Source organism: Schistocerca americana, chromosome 7 (genome assembly GCF_021461395.2).
Source record: "Schistocerca americana isolate TAMUIC-IGC-003095 chromosome 7, iqSchAmer2.1, whole genome shotgun sequence".
Taxonomy (NCBI): Eukaryota; Metazoa; Arthropoda; class Insecta; order Orthoptera; family Acrididae; genus Schistocerca; species Schistocerca americana.
Window position 1 is genome coordinate 471409716 of NC_060125.1, and position 21706 is coordinate 471431421.

The 21706-nt window shown below is 44.9% G+C and overlaps 1 protein-coding gene across 1 annotated transcript in view; it reads left to right on the top strand.

Moving 5' to 3' along the window:
* Positions 1 to 1863: 1863 nt before the first annotated feature.
* The window catches only part of LOC124623023, a 199862-nt gene continuing 180019 nt past the window's right edge, over positions 1864 to 21706 (top strand). The window contains exon 1 of the mRNA XM_047148813.1: positions 1864 to 1927. The gene's annotated coding sequence lies outside the window, so the exon portion shown is untranslated. The remainder of the gene's footprint in view (positions 1928 to 21706) is intronic.

Below are 21706 nucleotides of genomic sequence, written 5' to 3' on the forward strand. Positions count from 1 at the left end.
ACCGTCGGATTTCCATATGTTTGGCCCAATGAAGGACGCAATCCGTGGGAGGCACTACGCGGATGATGAAGAAGTTATTGATGCAGTACGACGTTGGCTCCGACATCGACCAGTGGAATGGTACCGTGCAGGCATACAGGCCCTCATTTCAAGGTGGCGTAAGGCCGTAGCATTGAATGGAGATTACGTTGAAAAATAGTGTTGTGTAGCTAAAAGATTGGGGAATAACCTGGTGTATTTCAATGCTGAATAAAACAACCCCTGTTTCAGAAAAAAAATGTGTTGCATTGCTTATTGAACTGCCCTCGTACCATCGATATGGGTTTTCGAAGCCGAAGGCCCACTCGTGTACCCTTGATGACTGCATGACAGAGAGCTTTACGCCTCGCCTGGGCCCGTCAGCACCGACATTGGACTGTTGATGACTGGAAACATGTTGCCTGGTCGGACGAGTCTCGTTTCAAATTGTATCGAGTGGACGGACGTGTACGGGTATGGGGACAACCTCATGAATCCATGGACCCTACGTTTCAGCAGGGGACTGTTCAAGCTAGTGGAGGCTGAGTAAGGTGTGGGGCGTGTGCAGTTGGAGTGATGTGGGACCCCTGATACATCTAGATACCACTCTAATAGGTGACACGTACGTAAGCATCGTGTCTGATCACCTGTATCCGTTCATGTCCATTTTGCATTCCGACGGACTTGGGCAATTCCAGCAGGACAGTGCGACACCCCACACGTCCAGAATTCCTCCAGCGTTGCTCCAGGAACACTCTTCTGAGCTTAAACTCTTCCGCTGGCCACCAAACCCCCTGGATATGAAGATTATTGAGCATGCCTGGATGCCTTGCAACGTGCTGTTCAGAAGACATCTCCACCTCCTCGTACTCTTACGGATTTATGGACAGCCCTGCAGGATTCATGGTGCCAGTTCCCTCCAGCATTACTTCAGACATTAGTCGAGTCTACATCTACATCTACATTTACATTTATACTCCGCAAGCCACCCAACGGTGTGTGGCGGAGGGCACTTTACGTGCCACTGTCATTACCTCCCTTTTCTGGTTCCAGTCGCGTATGGTTCGCGGGAAGAACGACTGTCTGAAAGCCTCCGTGCGCGCTCGAATCTCCCTAATTTTACATTCGTGATCTCCTCGGGAGGTATAAGTAGGGGGAAGCAATATATTCGATACCTCATCCAGAAACGCACCCTCTCGAAACCTGGACAGCAAGCTGCACCGCGATGCAGAGCGCCTCTCTTGCAGAGTCTGCCACTTGAGTTTGCCACGTTATGTTGCCGCACTTCTGCTTGCTCGCAGGGGCCCGACACGATATTCGGTAAGTGTACCAGTTTCTTTGGCTCTTCAGTGTATATAGGTGGGTAACCATACCGTAAATAGTGATCCATCTGGACTGGCTCAGGTAGTGAAAGTTTAATCATAACCACCCTATGTTATCACGGACCACCATAAAATGTAAATTGTTCACCATAAAAAGGAGGGAATTTAAGAGCGGTAGTATCAAAAGAATTTTTGAATCTCATCGACTTATTAAATCATAAATTGTTTATTAAAATTCCATAAATTTTATAATAGACCTTATATACTGCGTTTTAAGGCATTAAATTAAAAGTTTTCTCTAAAATGCTATTTTTGCTAGTTAACTGTCACGAAATTTGGCCAGGTAGGGCCAGCAGTACAGGTGTAGCTTAGGCGCCTATAGATTCTAAACACGGCCCTGTCCAAGGGAGGAGGAATGCTGGAAGAGCGCATACTCAGCTTGCAGGCAACGGGCTGCAAACGGGCAGTTCGCTAGCAGTCCGCATGGGCAGCGTGGCGCTGCGCTCGGGCGGTCCACCGAGAGCGGTCGGCCAAGGCTGGCGCTTCCAGTGCGTCTTGAGCCGGCGCTTTGCACTCCACACACAGAGGTACGTGCGCTGCGCGGCAGCTGAGTCGCGCGACCCGCCCGCGCCGAGCTTCGAGAAGTACACTTTGATAGCCGTCATACCGGGACACCATCTGTATCAAATTTCCTCGTCTCGTTAAGGATGGAACCACTTCAGCAGTTCCGTGTTCCGGTAAAAAATTATCGCTTGTAGCGCAAATCAGCTGTGATATTGTACTCCGCGGCCCACTGAAGCTGGAATACTACGGGTGTGTCGTGCAGAAAATGTTGAACAGGAGTGAAGTACAGGGCTACTACAAATGATTCATTTGTTTTCAAAGTTCTATATTTTTCGAGGTGTTACATGTACAGAAATAATCGGTGCGTGATCAGAGAAGTAAACTCACCAAGTTCGCATTTTGCACTCTACAAGTGATCTACGAGTATCGGTCTGGTTGGCTGGTTAAAATGGCTCTGAGCACTATGGGACTCAACTGCTGAGGTCATTAGTCCCCTAGAACTTAGAACTAGTTAAACCTAACTAACCTAAGGACATCACACACATCCATGCCCGAGGCAGGATTCGAACCTGCGACCGTAGCGGTCTTGCGGTTCCAGACTGCAGCGCCTTTAACCGCGTGGCCACTTCGGCCAGCACCGGTCTGGTCACACGACACACGTCCAAGCTGTAATCAAAGTCGTTGCACATGTTACGCAGCAACATCACAGCAGCATTGATGCGTTCTCTGAGCTGTTCCAGTGCTCTTGGCAGAGGGGGGACGTATTCACGGTTCTGAACGTACCTCCAAGGGAAAAAATCACGGGGCGTTACGTCATCCTACACGGGGACCAAAAGAACAGGTTGATCGATTTGGTAGCGACAAACATCGATGCCGTTTTTTATTGGAAGGTGAAGGTTTCGGAACCAGCAGTCATCTGTGGAAACAACAACAACTGCAACCTTTCAGGTAAGAGACACCCGTTACAATCTTCTCACGGAAGAAAAACGGCCGGTATAGTTTCGTCTGTGACACTGCACAAAGAACATTAGCCCTCGGCGAGTCTCGTTCACGCGCCACAATTTCGTGAGGATTTTGAGTTTCCCACAGTCTCCTGTGGCCATTAACCTTGCCAGGTAAATTAAATGTTGCTTCGTCGCCTAATATTACCTTGGAGTAAAATGTTCATCCTTGATTGCTTCAAGGTGCTGCAGTCATGGACTGTGCGGCTGGTCCCGGCGGAGGTTCGAGTCCTCCCTCGGGCATGGGTGTGTGTGTTTGTCCTTAGGATAATTTAGGTTAAGTAGTGTGTAAGCCTAGGAACTGATGACCTTAGCAGTTAAGTCCCATAAGCTTTCACAAACATTTTTTTTTATATTGCTTCCTCCATTGTGATGCAAAATGAAAGGTGCCGGGCATATAGCCTTCCGGTTTTATTGTTACGCGAGCTGCAGACGGTACGGTTTGAAATACAAACGCCGTCGCAAAATCTCCCACGCAGTTTTCTGCGGTACTTCAAGATCGTGGCTAGCGCGAATCGTTGATTTTTTTGGAACGCGTAGAAGTTTTCCGTCGCTCTTTCAACAGTTGCATTTGGCACACTTGGTTGACCGTTACTTTTCTGTTTACAGAGAAGAAAAGTATCTCTTAAATTGTCAATACCAACGCGCAGTGCTCTGTTTACGTGTGGTTTTTTTCCATAATTGCATCTGAATGGCCGGCCGCTGTGACCGAACGGTTCTAGGCGCTACAGTCTGGAACCGCGTGACCGATACGGTCGGAGGCTCGAATCCTGCGTCGGGTATGGATGTGTATTATGTCCTTAGGTTAGTTAGGTTTAAGTAGTTCCATGTTCTAGGGGACTGATGACCTCAGATGTTAAGTCCCATAGTGCTCAGAGCCATTTGAACTATTTGAGCATCTGAATGCACGCTGCACTGTTGCAACGGATAAACGTCTCGCATATTCCGACACACAAAAATCTGTGACTTTCCACGCTTTCCGGACGGATCTATCGCAAATACACTTCTCGGGTTTGCCACCGGAACGTACTGTGCAAATCCCACAATATTTCATCTGTGCAACTGCTCGACATTTGAGGTGATGGCAGTTGCTGCTGATATCACTGCTGCAAGAAGCGTTTTCCGGCGGAAACCCGAGAAGTGTATTTGCACACAAAACCTCTTTTTCTCGCTTCGCCGTTATTTTTGTTAAAGCGCTGCACTCGTAACGCTAGCTGGTGGGTAAATTTCAAACTCGGTGGGTTTATGATTCTATTCATGCATCAATCATATTTGTCTATATAACATTCGAAAAATATAGACTTTTGAAAACGAATGAATGATATAATTAGGCCTGTATACTACGGAGCTCGTATATGAAAATGACTGGTAGTTCAGTGCAACACCAAGAATTAGGTAAGCGTAAAGTCACCTACGTTCCGTATAAATGAAAGATTATGCCTCGAGTTTCTCATTCAGAAATCGGATTTGAATGGATCGCGGCCTATCGAAACCACAGTTTATCATTCCGTGATATTACTGCCTGCATTGGTCGGGTACAATGACCAGCATGCGAATATGTAATCGATGGATTCAGGAGGGCTAAACTCAACGCCTTGCATGACATCAACTGCCACATGCGACTAGCGCCCGAGAGGACAGCCATATTGTTCGCCAACAATGCGCGATTGTACCTTGAATCAGTAAATTGGGTTCAGGTCGGATTTGTAGGCAGGACAGTCCACTTCATGAACGTTATCGTCCACAAGCCACTGTATCACTGATGATACTTTATGACAGGGAGCATTTTCATGCTGAAACGATCAATCATTGTCAACGAAGTGTTGCTCTGCTGTACACAATACAAACTATGTTCATATCCTTTATCATTTAGCGTTTCCTTAAGCGCAATAAGCGGACTGCATCCTAACCACGAAAAAAAAAAAAAAACATACCGCAGCACCACCCCCTCCATATTTCACTGCGTGGGCTACACATGATCGCCGGTAATGCTCTCCAAGCATTCGTCAAACCTAAGCCCTACCGTCAGATTGCTACAGGGTTTAGCCTGATTCAGCACACGAAATCGCTCATTTCCAGACATCCACTGTACAGTGCCATTAGTCTTTACACCACCACAACCGTCGCTTAGCATTGAACCTTCGAATATGTGGCTATTTTTAATCCCTACGCAAAATCATGGTGCTAGCTGGATGGCTGGTAACACTTTGGGACTCACAAATTATTCCTTGAAGCAATCATTTACAACCGCCATCCACAATGTTCGACGCTACCTCTCTGTCAGTATGCGAGGTCTGCTTTTGTCTCAGTTTAGCTTGGTTGTTCCTTCGTGTTTCTACTCCACAGTCACATTAGCAGCGATCGACTTGGGCCACTTGAGAAGGGTTGAAATGTCCATGATGGATTTGTTACTCAGGCGATATTCAGTGACTAGCCCACGTTCGAAGCCGATGAGTTCTCCTGGCCAACCCTTCCTGCTGTTACTGCGTCTCTATTGACAACACAATTGCACCCGCCTCCTTTTATACCGTGACATCTAGTGATCAGTTCCGAGTTACATAGGTGTGTCCAGATACATTTGATCAGACAGTGTATCTACAACAACACTGTGGCAACATCTGGAGGCCGGCCGCGGTGGCCGAGCGGTTCTAGGCGCTTCAGTCCGGAACCGCGCGACCGCTACGGTCGCAGGTTCGAATCCTGCCTCGGGCATGGATGTGTGTGATGTCCTTAGGTTAGTTAGGTTTAAGTAGTTCTAAATTTTAGGGGACTGATGACCTAAGACGTAGAGTCCCATAGTGCTCAGAGCCATTTTTGAACATGTGGAGCACCACAGAGTCGCAACAGGGCGATCATTGTCGAGGCTTCCCTTCACACCATATCCTCTTTCGCGACGAGTCCTGTTTCCTTTACAGCAACTTGATGGTCGTATATACACTGTGTGATCAAAAGTATCCGGACACCTGGCTGAAAATAACTTACGACTTCGTGGCGCCGTCCATCGGAATTCAATATGGTGTTAGCCCATCCTTAGCCTTGATGACAGCTCCCACTCTCGCAGGCATACGTTCAAGCAATTGCTGGAAGGTTTCTTGGGGAATGGCAGCCCATTCTTCGCGCATTGCTGCACTGAGGACAGGTATCGATGTCGGTCGGTGAGGCCTGCCACGAAGTCGGCGTTCCAAAACATGCCATAAGTGTTCTATAGGATTCAGGTCGGGACTCTGTGAAGGTCAGTCCACTGATGATGATGAGGTCCCATACTCCGAGGAGCGTAGCAGACGATGCGAGAGACCCTAGACAAGGTCCTAGTGCAGGTGGTTTGCCATTGCCTTCCTCCGACGTCAGTCCATTACAGGGATGTTGTTGTCGTGTAACCACTCCGCCACAGGCCGTGCGTTATGAACAGGTGTTCGATCGTGTTGAAAGATGCAATCGCCATCCCTGAATTGCTCTTCAGGAGCGGAAGGGAAAGGTTCGTTAAACGTCAATGTAGACCTGAGCTGTGATAGTGACACGTAAAACAACAAGGGGTGCGAACCCCCTCCATGAAAAACACGACCACACCATAACACCACCGCCTCCGAATTTTACTGTTGGCACTACACACGCTGGCTGATGACATTCACTGGGCATTCGCCATACCCACACCATGCCATCGGATCGCCACATTGAGTACCGTAATTCGTCACTCCACACAACGTGTTTCCACTGTTCAATCGTCCAATGTTTCCGCTCCTTACACCAAGCGAGGCGTCGTTTGGCATTTACCGGCGTAATGTATGGCTTATGAGCAGCCGCTCGACCATGAAATCCAAGTTTTCTCACCTCCCACCTAACTGTCATAGTACTTGCAGTGGATCCCATGCAGTTTCGAATTTCTGTGTGATGGTCTGAATAGATGTCTGCCAATTACACATTACGACCCTCATCAACTGTCGGCGGTCTCTGTCAGTCAACGACTAGATCGGCCAGTACGCTTTTGTGCTGTACGTGTCCCTTCACGTTTCCACTTCACTATCAGATCGGAAACAGTGGACCTAGTGATGTTTAGGATGTGGAAATTTCGCGTACAGACGTATGAAACAAGTCACATCCAATCACCTGACAATGTTCGAAGTCCTTGAGTTCCGCGGAGCGCCTCTTTCTGCGCTCTCACGATGTCTAATGATTACTGAGGTCGCTGATATGGAGTATCTGGCAGTAGATGGCAGCACAATGCACCTTACATGAAAAACGTATGTTTTGGGGGGTGTCCGGATACTTATGATCACATAGTGTACGTGCGGAGGCTCCGAGGAGATTGCACACTTCCAAATTGCATTCGTCACTGTAAAACGAACCTAGCATCTGGTGTGCTGGTATGAAGTACCATCGGGCGCCTCTGGTTAGCATACCCGGTAGGGTCTGACGTGTTGAGGCTGGTGGCCATGCCATGTCGTCAGGGTCTCCGTGATGGTATCTTTCGACAACATAAGGCAAGAGATTTCAGCTCTGTGTACCGAATTTCGTTCCCTGTAGACCCACAAATCATCTTCAAATTACTTCACATATTTTTCCTACTATACTTTATACGTATGATAAGGAAAAAATCGCAATTTGTTGTCTTTCCTGATGTTTCACATTTAATGGCCTGCAGTGTATTTACATTCCAGCTTATAGTTAATGTCAAGGCGAGCTGGCATGTTTCGCGAGTGTAATACTATAATTTGGAAAATACCATTTTGTACAATTATTTAACTTTAAATGTAAACGATTGTCACAATTCCTCACTTCCTATAACCTACCTTTATGGCACCAGCAGTGCAGTGTCACAGTCTTTATTCTTCATCGTCTTCTCCTGCTTCTAAGCATCTGATTCCACGTTTGTACATTTTGTAGCTGTCTCCCTCTAAAAGAGGGGTACTCATACGGTTGACAGAAAAGGAACAAAGATAAAGGCCTGCAGATGATCACATTTCGTAATTATTCTTCGTATAAGGTCTTTTACAGTGACTTACAACCTATCGTCTGCCATTATATGGAAGAGGCTTGGCTCTGTTAAAGAGTTGTCGACATAACGTTCAGCTGGGTGATAAGTTCTCTCCGGTGAACGAAACGGGAAATGGAAAGATTTCGCTGAGTACGATGTCTGACGAAATTCGTCTCCAAGGCCCACTAAAGGACCACAGTGGGGTACAATTTTTTCGGTCACTCAGTTCGGATAAAGTTTTCAGTAACATCAGATGCGACATTGTCACTACATAAAACTTGAGTCATCTGATCCTCTTTTCAGGCTTGTCAAACTGTGTTTTCTATTATCTACATTATTAAACTGTATAGTTTCATCTTCCAGTCATCAAACGAATTTGGAAATGACACTTGTTGAGAAATTTAAAAAAAGTCGCTCACCAGAGGAACTGCACTGGACGAAGTGCGTGTGCAGTTCTTTCCTTTTTCACCAACAGTGTAAAGCAATGACTCACATCGTAATACCTGCCCTTACACACACTCTCTCCGCCTTGCAGGACGGACACTCCTCACTCCATACATCCATCTGGCCTTTGAGAGACAGCTGTAACACCACACATCAAAGATTTCAAATAGTTTCACTGCTGTCTTCCCTACTGCCCATGTTTCATGCCCATACAGGCCCCCCTGACCTGAATATAACTGAACCATTTTAGGGTATTTTTGCCTCACCCTGTGGTGTATAATTTTTATTTCTCATACGACATCGGTTGGAAGCTGTAACTCATGAAAAAGTGTGACAAACAGTCTACTAGTAAGGATTTTGTTTCTTTTCAAAAATGTGCGTATTGTGTTGCCCATTTCCTGAATGTGTGAAGTACTCCCAAAATTAATGCAATAAACTTAGAAATTTACATGGATTTTCGCAACTGGAATCAAGCGAAAAATACTATAGAGTATGTATATTTTAACTGTAAATATCACTTGTAAATGGAACAACTACGTTCGAAATGCGCTGTGGAGGAACAACAATGTAAGGACTGAAGGTAGCGTTTTTTACCAATTTAGGGTAGATGGAACAAGTAATCGTCCAGATTATTAAGTCCACACTAAACTTATTCTGTGAGTTTCTTTATCAATTACTGAGTTTTGCACTGGTAAGGTGAGTAATTACGAATTAACTTCCTTAATGATGCTCAAATAGTAACAGGATCAGAATAGAGCTACTTATTTGTCTATTTCGTATCAGGAACACATAAAATCGCTATATGTATACCGACAAGGGAATTTCAAAAAGAACGTTACACATTTTTATGACAGGCAAAGTGACTCTTATTAAATGCCTCAAAGACACAAGTACATAGCATTAGTTTTCAACGTAGGCATCTAGTCTGGCGACGGAGCTGTGTGAACGAGTTTGTTTGCGTGGCCATCCTCCGCAGCAAACACAGAAATATTTGTTTTGTAAATAAAAACCACCTTTTCTTACGGCACTGCATTTTTTTTCTGCCAGACGCGTTTTGTCTTTTTCACTTTAAGGCATCATCAGTCGGATCTAGAATGATATAGTTTTGGTTTGATACGTGTTGTTTGCAGATTATCATTCTAGACCCCACTGATGATGCGTTAAAGCGAAAAGACGAAACGGATCTGGGAGAAAAATAATACAGTGCAGCAAGAAAAGGCAATTTTTATTTACCATACAAATTTTACTGTGTGAACGTCCTCATCGTCGGACAATTTCTTGCCGGCCGCGGTGGCCGTGCGGTTCTGGCGCCGCAGTCCGGAACCGCGGGACTGCTACGGTCGCAGGTTCGAATCCTGCCTCGGGCATGGGTGTGTGTGATGTCCTTAGGTTAGTTAGGTTTAAGTAGTTCTAAGTTCTAGGGGACTTATGACCTAAGATGTTGAGTCCCATAGTGCTCAGAGCCATTTTGACAATTTCTTCCCCCCTCCCCTAAACGTAGTTTAAGTTTGCGGAAAAGACGGAAATGTCATGGTACAAGACCTTGGCTTACCGATCAGCATCATTCACGTCTGTGCTGCATTGATCAAATTGTTGGCATCACTTGACTAAGGCTGTGCGCGACATTGCATTTGGTTCATTGTACCACCAGAATTTCACGGTGGATCTGTGTGCAATTTAGACGTTTAGCCACAAGAATCGTACTGTCCCGCATACTTCATCTCTGAAGTACGTTTGCACCTGCCGCTCCAATTTATGACACACCTGTTATCCGCACCTTGGCAGAACTGTCCGCAGGAAACTCGGAACATGTACTGTCTTCTGACAGTGAGCAGGTCTTATTTCGCAATGGTCTTAGCGTACGACGACATGTGTCACTTATTTTCTGAAGTCTATACGTAAAATTCTCACATGAAGTTTTGCACCAGCTGCATATCTACCACCCTGTGAAGGCTTACATTGCTTACGAATTTATTGGTAATAACTTCAAAAATTATTGTTCATAGTCAACTACAACAAAAAATTAGCATTCACAACAGTAATACTAATTCAGTCTTGCAATGATTCCAGCGTTTCTTCCATCATGTGAATGAACTCTCGAATCTTTGGAACACTTCCATTCTTAATCAAACATTGCTGCAACCTCTTTTTTTTTCTCTTTTTCTTCTTCCTATTTTTCCTTCTTTTTATTCTCTGCCCTCTTCTTCTTGGTTGTGGTGGGACGATGATTACGATAAGCCTACTGCCAAATAATACTGTATAGTTTATATAGGGTCCATTATTTGACATTGTAATTGTACGTATGAGTAATAATCGTTGAAAACGGGTAGTCGATTGTGAACTATGTAGGTAGCCGTGTGTCCGATCGTCGGATCGTGGGAGTTGTAGCTTTTGGAGCCCTTTATTTCCATTATGTCAATCCAGTTTGAGGTTGTGCGATCTACGACTGCTAGTTTCCTTTAGATATAGAACCGTATTTCAGACGCCGTTCCACCGGTGAGTAGGGAATGAAAGAACAGGCCTTACGAAAGCAAACAAATAACTTTACTGTGGCCTAGAAACAGAAAAATAACGGAAATATAGGCCGTCTGTTCGAAAGTACAAATGGTTCAAATGGCTCTAAGGACTATGGGACTTAACATCTGAGGTCATCAGTCCCCTAGACTTAGAACTACTTAAACGTAACTAACCTAAGGACATCACACACATCCATGCCCGAGGCAGGATTCGAACCTGCGACCGTAGCAGCAGCGCGGTTCCGAACTGAAGCGCCTAGAGCCGCTCGGCCACAGCGGCCGGCTAATCGTAAGTACACATACAAGGTACTTCAAAGCCCTTGCACCATGCCTAGGGGTGATTGATCTTGATGAACAACGTTTGTTGGAAATGAAATGTTCGCTGACGCTTTCCGGCAACGCTACGCGTCCTTTTGTACTGTTTATGGTCCGGAGAAGTGGCACGGCGTAGACACTTTGTGGCAAGCTATGCAACTTGTGTTTCCTATAATCCAACCACCTGCTCCGTATGCTAGGGGGTAGGCCAGGTCAATTAAAGTTTTTGATTCGCTTCTAATATTTTCTTTCTAGGCTTAGAGACACTCATTCTTAATGTTTTCATGTTGAAAATCATACTGTCGATTCACTGGGATAGGTAGCACGCAGTAGCCCTGGTTAGTAGCCACTGCTTGTTTGGTAAAAATCTCGTCGTCCCACTGCCTATGAATACCAATGGATGCCTAGCTCATCGAGAAGCGTCAGCAAGCATTTTGACTCTTACAAAAGTTGTTCCCCGTTAGGTGACCTATCATCTCTAGACATTTAATGCAAGAATCTGAAACACCCTCCATTTGCATATCTTTGAAATCAAAATCCAGTGGCGAGTTACTTTCAATACCGTGTTGCTCCGCCCCTTTTATAGTAACATGCCTGCAATCACCTTGTCATGGTGTCCACGTGGTGCACACTATGGGACGGCGACCCTCATGCGGTCATCCAGTTTGTGCAGAGGGTACCTACCAAGGATCACTGTAAGTTCAAAATGTGTGTGAAATCTTGTGGGACTTAACTGCTAAGGTCATCAGTCCCTAAGCTTACTCACTACTTAACCTAAATTATCCTAAGGACAAACACACACACCCATGCCCGAGGGAGGACTCGAACCTACGCCGGGACCAGCCGCGATCACTGTAAGTTTCAGCTGGTTCCAATCGTGCTCAATAGGGATCATGTCACACATGTTGAATGGCATTCCTACCTCCTGGAGGAAATTGTTCACGAGGTGGGTGCTCCGCAATCGTGCATTATCACCTTGAAAGTCGAATCCATCGATAATATGTTGCTGTTGGGTGAATGGTGGGATACCGATTAAGTGGCATGATGGCCGTCTCATAGCCCAGGATGTGTGTGCAGAACGATGGGTTTACTTAACGCCAGCAGCTCGGCCGTCATGCAGTCAACAGAGCTTAATTGGAAAATACATTGTTTAATTAATTACCAAGGCCTCGGGAGTAGACAACATTCCATTAGCACTACTGACAGCCTTGGGAGAGCCAGCCCTGGCAAAACTCTACAATCTGGTAAGCAAGATGTAGGAGACAGGCGAAATACCCTAAGACTGCAGGATGAATATAATAATTCCAATCCCAAAGAAATCAGGTGTTGACAGATGTGAAAATTACATCAGTTTAATAAGGCACGGCTGCAGAATACCAACACGATTTCTTTACAGACGAATGGAAAAACTGGTAGAGGCCGAACTCGGGGAAGATCAGGTTGGATTCCGTAGAAATGTTGGAATACCTGAGGCAATACTGACCTTACGACTTATCTTAGAAGATAGATTAAGGAAAGGCAAACCTACGTTTGTAGCATTTGTAGACTTAGAGATAGCTTTTGACAATGGTGACTGGAATACAAATGGTTCAAATGGCTCTAAACACTATGGGACTTAAGGTCTGAGGTCATCAGTCCCCTAGACTTAGAACTACTTAAACCCAGCCAACCTAAGGGCATCACACACATCCATGCCCGAGGCAGGATTCGGACCTGCGACAGTAGCAGTAGCGCGGTTCCGGACTGAAGAGTCTATAACCGCACGGCGACAGCGGCCGGAGACTGTAACACTCTCTCTCAAATTCTGAAGGGGGTACGGGTAAAATACAGGCAGCGAAAGGCTATTTACAATTTGTACAGAAACCAGATGGCAGTTATAAGAATCCTCGATGTTTTTCAATCTGTATACTGAGCAGGCAATAAAGGAAACAAAAGAAAAATTCTTAGTAGGAATTAAAAACCACAGAGAAGAAATAAAAGCTTTAGGTTCGCCGATGACATTGTAATTCTGTCAGAGACAGCAAAGGACCTGGAAAAGCAGTTAAACGGAATGGACAGTGTCTTGAAAGGAAGATATAAGATAACATCAAAAAAGCAAAACGAGGATAATGGATTTTAGTCAAATCAAATCAAATCAGGTGATGCTGAGGGAATTAGATAAGGACATGACACACTTAAAGTAGTAGATGAGTTTTGCTATTTGGGAAGCAAAATAACTGATGATGGTAGAAATAGAGAGGATATAAAATGTAGACTGGCAATGGCAAGGAAAGCGTTTCTGAAGAAGAGAAATTTGTTAACATCGAGTATAGATTTAGGTGTCAGGAAGTCGTTTCTGAAAGTATTTGTATGGAGTGTAGCAATGTATGGAAGTCAAACATGGACAATAAATAGTTTGGACAAGAAAAGAATAGAAGCTTTGGAAATGTGGTGCTACAGAATAATGCTGAAGATTAAATGGGTAGATCACATAACTGATCGGTTGGTAGGACATGTTCTGAGGCATCAAGGGATCACCAATTTAGTATTGGGGGGCAGCGTAGAGGGTAAAAATCGTAAGGGGAGACTAAGAGATGAATACACTAAGTAGATTCAGAAGGATATACGATGCAGTGGGTACTGGGAGATAAAGAAGCGTGCACAGGATAGAGTAGCATGGAGAGCTGCATCAAACCAGTCTCTGGACTGAAGCCCGCCTTGCCACGTGTAATGGACTGTAAGGCTGGACAATAGAACCCACAAAATACTTCTCAATGGCGATGAGGGGCGCCCGACACAGTTACGTGATGCCACCCCTAAGTAAGACTGGTCCACCTCCCTGTTGAACCTGCGGGGCGGCCCGCGTTAGACGTGCATTGAAACATTCCCGCTTCCACATTCTTCTCCAACTGTCATCAGGCGACAGATAAATGCTGCACTCGTCGGTGAAGAGAACCTCATGCCATCGTTCCAGATTCCATTCGAGGCATCGCCTTACATACCTTCTTCGCTCATCTCTGTGCTTGGGGTGTCTGCTGTTGTTCTTAAAGGATGCCTGGCGGTCGAATCGATCGCATGGTCCCGGTTGCGTGCCGTACCGTCATGGTCGACACTGCTCGCTGAACTCCTTCCAGAAATGCAGTGCGCAGTTCTGTTGCAGTCTCCTTTCTTGTGTGACAAAATACAGATTTCAGTCGCTAATAACCACGAGACTAATAATGCGCAAACAATGTTTCAGCCCGCAACAGGTACTCCTGATTGTACGTGTTTGTAACGCAGTATTTGTTTTGCCTCTGACGTCATCTTACTAATGTAGGGGCATGCCCGTGACTATTACGAATTAGCTTTTAGTAAATTTATAACTTTAGATGTATGAAGATACAATCGGTGACCGTGCAGCCCGTTAGAATGAAATTACAATTAAATCAATACCCTTAGCTGCATACAGGCGTTGATTTACGTCAACGGGGAGAGATGAAAATGTGTGCGCCGACAGGGACTCGAACCTGGGATCTCCTGCTTACATGGCAGACGCTCTATCCAGCTGAGCCACCGAAGACAGAGAGGATAGTGCGACTGCAGGGACTTATCTTCAGAACGTCCCACGTGAGACCCATCCCACGTGAGACCCACATTCCCAACTCACCGGCCATTTGACCATCTTCTGTCCGGATGCACACACATTGCCCGAACTCATACGGGAATCGGTAAAGCCTCGAGCAAATGAGTGTAATGGGTAGGGGCACTACGAATATAGTGCGGGACAATAAGTTGCGAGATAAGTTCAGACAGTCGCACTCTCTTCTGTGTCATCGGTGCCTCAAATGGATAGAGCGTCTGTCCTGTAAGCAGGAGATCCTGGGTTCCAGTCCCGGTCGGCGCACCAATTTTCAACTGTCCCCGTTGACGTATATCAATGCTTGTATGCAGCTAAGGGTATTCATTTCATAGTATTGATTTAATTGTAATTTCATTATATCTTTAGGTTAAATTCAGCAGTCGAGATCGCAATAGTATTTGTTTATTTACCGGTTTTTGCTTATGTTAAAGCTATCTTCAGAATGTTTTGGCCCCCTACGGCTGATGCTGGCAGCTGCTCGGTTTTCTCATCATAGCACGATCGTACACAGCCAAAAAATTCTGAAGCTGGCTGTAACATAAGCCGAAACCGGTAAATAAACAAATATTATTGCGATCTCGACTGTTGATTTTAACCTAAATATAGCACCAGGTCGCTTTACTCCATGGACAATGTTGTCTAAATTTATAATTTATAAATTGGGATAATGTGGAAACGCATATGGGTAGCACATTGATGTGGGTGCCATCGTGAAGAGCTTGTAGAGCACTACAACTGCGACAGTAAAAATGTTTGCATGAATATGACTAAAATCGGTATCAAATTGTAAGTTACAAAATAATGAAAAATGTCGTCTTATGTCACTCGTAAATATGATTGGAATATTAGAAAACTCAAGTCAGAGAAAAGCCTACATCGAAAGGAATCCAAGCAGCCTCAAAAGTCCATTGCCAAGCGAATATGAGGGATACGCTAGCGTGGAAAAGGAATGGGAAAAAAGGTGCAAAGCGACTACGTAACTGTCCCATCGTGCATACAGCTGCCGCCGACAGTCCAAACGTCTACGGATCACACGTGGGCGTCGTTGTACGGCAACACAGAAGACAGTCATAACATAGGCATACATGGTACCGTGACAGCGCCAGATAGGTGTGCGTCGCGACCACCAAATACGGTTGTGTTGTCAACCGAAGCTAAAACGTCGGGTATCAATACGTGACGCTTGGTCAGTTCTCGTAACATCACACCGACACTCAGTTTTAATGCCGACAGCAATTCAGAGTGATGCCTACTACAACACTCGACAATACCAACAACACCAGAAACTTGAGTTCGCTGTATGAAAGTTGCTACATGCGATAAACTTTTCATTTTTCTATTCTGAAACCAATATTCTACTCTGTATAACCACTGTATTAAAGAAACTTGAATTAGATTACATAGAAATTCTTCCAATCCATCTGTCGCATGAGTCAGCAAACCACTGTTTAATAGTATTAGTTGAAAACAGTCCTTGTTGCAATTTTAGTTTTCTTATTTATCAACTACGCGTTTCACCTTATTTAGGCATCTTCAGGCTGATCTCAATTTGGTATTTCTTAGGACGATCCTTTAGACAGTGCAGCTAAGGGGCATCGTCGAATACATCAGGCCAACATCGCCTTCGTTAACCTCAGTAAATATTTTCTAGATGGACGTAAGTGATTCCAAGACCTGCATAAAGCATTCAAGTTCACAGGAGCACATAATAGAATAAGATGGGACTTAAGTAGTTAGCATAGTTAAGTAGTAGACTCCCTAGCCTAACTATTGGCGTGGTACACCGGTCAGATAACCAGTCCACAACGATGCCACTCAATGCTCGCTCGCAGGCATTTAACTAGTACTCTGTCCATGTTCACACTGCACAATAAGTGTGGTGGCCAACACAGTGAACAACGCTTAATTGCGAGCGACTCAATATAGAGTGTCACTCCGACTTGCTAACGACAGAGGTGCTCTCCCAGTGAAGTACTGAGGAGAGACTTTGTTCCTCGCTCTTTGCGTACACGTACGAGCGCACTCGCTCTCGTTACGTGTTCCCGCTCTAAGAGTGACAACGGAATGGCCCCTTTTTCTGGAAAAGTTGCAAGGGTATATCATTCGCTGTCTTCCCTCATTCCTCTGGCTGTTTGCGTTAGAAGTATTCCGACAATCAGCGTTGCTCTTTTAAACGGGAGAATGACGTTTCGTTTGAGTCGACCAATGCGGAAATCTGTAGCATCTCGGTTAGGCATATACTGTCCTCCTGTGAGAACTCCGTAACTATGCAGTCGGTCCATGAAAAAATGCGTCTTCTGGGCGCTCCCACATAATGTAGCGGAATTTGTTTTTAAGTCGAACACAGGGGTCTTATTCCTTCCCTCTGGCAAAATCTGTCTTCTTCTTGGCGGTCGCTTCAGCTGAAGTAGGTATGTTGTTGACCCAGCCCTCTGAAGGGACGGTCTTTCCAGCGGACTGGTTTCCTCTTTAGAACAAAAATTCCTGTGGCCGTCATATTGTGTACGCCAGCCTCGACTTTTTTCAACCTCGGTGCGCACTTGCGATTTACTTATTAGATTTACATATTGCTTACATGAATTCATACAAAATTGACTCTACCTTATAGAATTTGAGTTCGAATGAAGCGTCTTGATGTGCAGAGTATGATTGTGAGGACAGAATATGTAAGAAATGAAGACCAGGAGACCACGCCACCTTACAGCCTATACTAGTTTCTTTGGCGCTTCAGTGTATCACAGTATAAAGAAATGACTGACATTAGCTGCTAGTGGGCACTTATTTAAATCAAAGGAGAAAGTTGAAAATTTGTGCCGGTTCAGAATTCGAATTCGAGTCTCCTGCTTGCTAGGCAGATGCTCTGACCACTGTGCCATCCAGACACAGTGGACATGGCAAATGCACAAATTACCCCAGCACACATCCTTTCGAACCAAAATTCTCAATTTGACAACATGCTACTGAAGTAGTGGGCCTTGTCAATTAACCTCATTTCTCATGGCATTTTTCTGATTCCTGTAAGAGTTCGAACGTGATCTGCATCCTCACTAAAATGATTAATTTGTCGTCTTCACCTTAATTTTATATGTGGTATCTATTCTTTCAGACATGTCCGAAAGAACAGACACAATTTTGATCCCGGAGACACTATTAGAGAACAGACACCATGTATATAATTAAGATGAGAATGACCAGTTGATCACTTCAGTGCAAGTGCACAACACACACGAACTCTTACGGGAATCGGAGGAATGGCGTTATAAAATAGGATAATGGGCAATGGGCGCTATATCTGTAGTGTGTAGATAAGTTGACAATCTGGGTCTTACGGGAAGTGTGTTAGCACTATGTCCAGATGGCACAGTGGTCAGTGCGTCTGCCTAGTAAGTTGGAGATACAGGTTCAAAATCTCATCTAGCGCAATTTTTCAACTTTTCCCACTGATTGAACTCAATGGCAGTTGGCAGATAATGTCAGTCATTTCTTTGTGTCTTCATTCATAATGGCTGTAGGATCAAAAATTTGTCTGCTCTTTTGAACACGTCCGAAAGAACCGAGACCATATGTATAATTAAGGTTCGAATCCTGCCTCAGGCATGGATGTGTGTGATGTCCTTAGGTTAGTTAGATTTAAGCAGTCTAAGTCTAGGGGACTGATGGCCTCAAATGTTAAGTCCCATAGTGCTTAGAGCCATTTGAACCATAATTAAGGAGAGGGCAACTAATTGATCACTTCAGTGCAGATGCATACGACGATCAAACCCTTGCAGGAAACAGCAAAATATCACGGGTGATGCAGGGAATGGGCAAGAGCCACTACATTTATATTCCTTGGATAAACTGAGAATTTGTGTGCGAGGGACCCCGTGCCAGGGTAGTCACTGCAGCTGCGATAACCACATATATCATTATTAAATAACTTGTGTAATAGGTATAAGTGCAGACATTTCGATTGGTGACTGAGGACAGTATAATGAACAAACGTGCATGAATTGTGCTGTATAGGTGCCAGGTGTCAATTTGTGGGATGGAGTTCCATGAATGTTGCACTTGGTCAGTCAATATACTGTTTATGAATGACGCTGGGGTTGTTATCCGATAATGTTCCATATGTGCTTGATTGGAGACAGATCTGATGATCCAATAGGGAAAAGAAAACATGTCGACACTCTGTAGAACATGCTGTGCTACAACAGCGATACGTGGTCGAGCTGTATCCTGTTGGAAAACACACCTCGGAATGCTGTTCAAGAGTGATGGCACAACAGATCGAATCACTAGGCTGACGTAAAAATTTGCATTCAGGGTGAATTGGATACCGACGAGAGAGCTCCTACAAAATCGCATCCCAGATGTGTATGTCCAGTGTGTCTAGCACACAGACAGGTTGGTTGCAGACTCTCAATTGGCCTCCTTCTGACCAACACAACGCCCATCACTGTCACCGAGGAATAACCAGTTTTCACCAGAAAACCCAACAGACTGCCACCCTGCCCTCCGATGAGCTCCCGCTTGACAACACTGAAGTCGCCGATGGTGGAGTTTTGGTGTCAGTTACAGAGTGTCTGGCTTGGAGCTGTCCTTGGTGTAACCGATTTGTAACAGTTAGTTGTACCACTGTGGTGCCAACTGCTGCTCAAACTGCTGCTGCAGATGCAGTTACGAAGCGGCAGAGCCATACGCCGAACGCGGTGATCTTCCCTCTCGGTGGTGCCACGTGGCGACCAGAGCCCGGTCTCCTTGCGACTGTATGTTCCCATGACCACTGCTGCCGGCAATCATGTACAGTGGCTACATTCCTGCCAAGTCTTTCTGCAATATCGCAGGAGCAACATTCAGATTTTCGTAGCGTTATTACAATACCTCGTTCAAACTCAGTGGGGTGTTATCAATGGCGTCTTTGTCACCTTAAAGGCATTCTTGGGTAATACTAACTCATCACGTCCAGTCTCGAGGGTAACTAACGCTCGCGACCGTTACAGCGTGTACTTAAAGCAAAGCTTCTTTGCATCCTCATAGTGGCGCTCCTAGCGCCATTCTTATGTGACTAGATGATCTTTGATATGTAGAAACACGCCATCCAACTTTCGTTTGTGTGCACACTTTCCATCAGTGTAAGTTATAGTAAAATATACAGCCTATTGTCCATCTGAATGTTCCTTGAGCATCCTACTAAATTTTAAGCAAATTTGCCAAGAATGTTTCGAAATATTTGGGAACACTGTTTCCCCTTTATATATCACATTTACATTTTTATTTCATATACAGGGTGTCCCAGCTATCTTGTCCACCCAAAATATCTCTGGAACAATAACAGCTATTGGAAAACGACTTTCACCGGTATCAATGTAGGGCTGGGACCCATGAATGTACATATTTGGAAACATTCTAAAACGAAAGCATATGTGTTTTTTAACACAAACTTATGTTTTTTTTAAATGGACCTCCTATGTTTTTTCTTCAACGATCCGTAGCATGACAAAGCACATACACAATGGCGTTAATTGCATCGCAATATTCCCATTACATCCCGAGATATTAAGACGCGAAGTTGACGCTTGAAACGCCCGACATGCGCTGCTAGCGCGCGCCCTGAGGCTCAGGCGTGAACCTCATGCTGCCCGTAATCGCGATGTGATTGATATACGTAATCACACTTCCATACTCATCAAGGGGTCCGAAACGAATAATACGGTCTGCTGCCATCCTGCATTAACGTCGTACATTCCAGCAGGCATGGGGTTCACGCCTGAGCCTCAGGACGTGCGCTAGCAGCGCATGTCGGGTGTTTCAAGCGTCAACTTTGCGTCTTAATATCTCGGGATATAAAGGGAATATTGCGATGCGATGTATATTAAAATGTGTAGCCTATGTCTATCCGAATATTCATTAGAATATCGCGTAAAAATTTCAAGTAAACCTGTTAAGAACGTTTCGAGATATTTGGTAACAACGTTTCCCCTTTATATAAGAGGGCTATTCTTCTAGTAGGGAACGTTTTGACATTAAAAAAAACTAAGTGCAAGAAATACATTTTTTTACATACATCTGAAAGAGCGACTGACATACTACTATTCCACATAGTCACCAAACACACTGAGGCACTTATTATAGCGGTGGACAATCTTTGAAAGACCTTCGTCGTAAAATTCTGCCGCCTGAGACATCAACCAGTGAGTCACGCCCGTCTGGAGTTCTGCGTCGTCATCAAAGCGCTGCGTTGCAAGCCAGTTTTTCATCTTGGGAAACAAGTGAAAGACGCTTGGTGCAAGATCGGGGCTGTAGGGCAGATGAGGGAAAACTTCCCATTTGAATGAATTAAGGGGTTGTTTAGTGCGGTTTGCCGTGTGAGGTCGGGAATTGCAGTGCAAAAACAAAATTTTGGACGTCAGCTTTCCTCGGCGTTTGTTTTGAAGTGCTTCTAAGGTTGCGCATAGTTTGACAATACCGGGAAGAATTTATGGTTGCTCCACGTTCGAAAAAATCAATAAGAAGCACAGCTTGCCTATCTCTAAACACTGTCGCCATCAACTTCCTTGCTGACAAGATTTGCAGACATTTTCTTGTTTGTGTGTGTGTGGGGGGGAGGGGGGGGGGGTCCCTGTGTGCACGCACTCCATGAACTGTAATTTTGTCTCGCAATTGACGTGTTTCACCCAAGTCTCATCACCGGTTACGATTCGATCCAGTGATGAATCACCATGTTTGTGGTAGGCCTCCAGAAATGTCAACGTTGACCCCACTCACTGTTCTTTATGGTGCTCTGTTAGCATTTTGGGCACCCATCGGGCACAAAATTTGTGGTAGCCAGCTTTTGAGTGGCAATTTCAAACAACAAAGCCCATGAAACGTGTGGAAAAGAAAGTGAAAGCTCCGTTATTGTGAAGCGACGGTTTTCACGAATCGTTACATCAATTTTAGCGACAAGATCGTCAGTCAAAATGCTCGGACGTCCA